Source organism: Manis javanica, chromosome 3, assembly GCF_040802235.1.
Source record: "Manis javanica isolate MJ-LG chromosome 3, MJ_LKY, whole genome shotgun sequence".
In the NCBI taxonomy this organism is placed as follows: domain Eukaryota; kingdom Metazoa; phylum Chordata; class Mammalia; order Pholidota; family Manidae; genus Manis; species Manis javanica.
The window spans coordinates 120,858,901-120,861,456 of NC_133158.1; positions in this window are offsets into that span (position 1 = coordinate 120,858,901).

The following is a 2,556-nucleotide window of genomic DNA, read 5'->3' on the forward strand; positions in this document are numbered from 1 at the left end:
AGCATGAGATCATTAGAGTGGGCTGGTACCCTTACGATATATCTTTATAGCAATATGACTGGTATCCTTATAAACAGGGGAAATTGGAACACAGAGCTACACACAGAGGGAAGATTGATGTGAATATATAAGGAGAATGCCGTGTGAACATGAGGATGGCCATCTAAAAGCCAAAGGGAAGCCTGGACCATATCCCTCTCTCACAGCCCACAGAAGGAACCAACCCTGCCAACATCTGGATTTTGGGACTTATGGCCTCCAGACCTGTGAGACAATAATTTCCTGTTGTTTAAGCAACTTACTAAGTGGTACTTCATTATGGCAGCCCTCACCAACCGGTACAGGCAGTGACAATGGGGGTGAACTGAAGGACACTGAGGAGGAAAACTGAGAAGGTGTTTGTGACTCACTGGATGTGGGGAAAGGGAAAGCAAGGCACAGAGAGCACTGAAACATGGCTCTTCCCACTGGGAAGGCAACAGAGGAGCAGGAGAAGGGCTCAGGGGAATCAAGTTCAGAACTGGACCTCCTGGGTGTGAGGCAGCAGCCTGTGGATAACTGGTGGAGTTAGGTCCCTGAGGGAGCTGGAGGGCACAGATTCTGCAGCATAGATGAAGGGGTGCTGAAGATAGTACCACAGGGATACCAGAGACCCTCTGCCAAACAGATCCAAACAGGAGGCAGATCAGGGGTCCAAAGTGCATTTGCCCTTGCCTGTCCCTCCACTCTCCTACTAATATCACCTGCTCCCACCTGATTATTCTTGCAAGAGGAAGCAATTTTCCTAACTGGCCCTCTCTCCAGTGTAATCAACAATGAAGCTGAGAGGTAAACTCTGCAGCTATTGCAGATTGGAAGAGCTGGTCATGCATTTGTGCCCAGTGGTCCATTTCTTGACAGCAAAGGTGCAAGGCTAAGCTGGGTGAGCCAAATCCAACGGGTCCAGTAAGGGGAAGCTGTATGTTCTCTTTCCTAAGATAAAGATACTGATAGAATAAAGTCAGATATGCCATAAGACAGATATATGATGCCTCTGCTACTCTAAACTTATCATGATCCTACACTAGCCACATGGAGAATTCTCAGTACTATTCCAAGCAAATGTGCAAAAGAGACAAGATTTATATTCAAGATGGTTTATCTACAGCATTATTTATATGCAAAAGAATTGGAGACAATCTAAGTGTCTGCCACCAAGGGACTAGTTAAAGCAATTATGGATAGCCATAAGGGTATAGCTCCATTAAAATAATATTTTATAAGCATTTTCATAATATGGGAAAATGCTTACAATGTAAAGTTAAACAAAATCAGCAGAATAGAAAACTGCATATGTAGTGTGGTTCCAGGTTGTAAGGAAAAATATTTACACACACACACACGTGCATATCTAAGGTAGACTGAACTGGCCATTACACATTATTGTTCTCACACTTTGATCACAGCATAGTGCCATGATATGCACATTGTAAAAATTCACTGAAAAAAGAAAAAACAGTAAAAGTCTATGAGGACCTTTACTCCACGATATGATTTGTGCAATTTTCTATATGTATCATATACTTCATCCTTCATTCTTTAAAACGACCCAACAGGAAAAGCTAAAATGGGCAGGTACTAGCCTATAAACGTTTATACTGCAAGGAAACAAAACACCAGAGCTTTTTAACTAGCTTAATCCCTCTCAGAGCAGGTAGCAACCCATTCAGACTATGTGCTCGTGGAGAATACAATGATTCTGTTTCTTTGTAGTTTGAGGGCATCTTGAACTAATATCATAACTTTTATTTAGGGTCCCCTTGATGAAATCAGCCTGGTTTTTTGCTCCATGCATTGATCCTCCACTCCTAACATTCAGTTATGTTCTCCCTTACTGTGCTTGTCTCTTACTTCCAAGCACATTAACTCAACCCAGTCAACTCTCAACTAAGAGGCCATGTAACAGAATGATTAAAGTTGTAGAGTATATCCATCCTAGGTTTAACACCCAGTTCTACCCCTTACTAGCTGTGTGACCTTATATAAATTTTAAAAGTCCCCACATTTCAACTCTTCCTCCATAAAATGGGAGATAATGATAATATCTACATCAAATAGGTAGTGAGGATTAAATGAAATCAAACCACTTAATCTGTGTGGTACATTCAAAAGAATCAACTTATTTCTCAACATATTTCTCACTGTCAGGCTCATCCCCTCCCCCAACCCAGCCTCTCCCCTAACCTCACAATTCATCTTCTCCACTGTGCTAAGTTCATGTGCTCAAAGAACAGCAATTAGCTTATAAAAAAGAGAAATGTGAAAATAAGTCTCCCTGGAGGTGGGGGGAAATGTGAAGCACATTCTAATCCACATGGAAAGGATTTAGTGTTAGCCCAGTTTGAGAGTTCAAGTACTTCCACTCTCCAGCAGTTTCCCTTGACAGATGAATAGCACCCTGATTCTACAATTTTCCTCAAGTCTCAATAACACCACCCAAAGGAACAGAGAAGCCTAGGGATCTAGACTAGGCTGAGGTGAGTGAGATGCTCATCTTGGTGCAAAAGCTAGGGGACT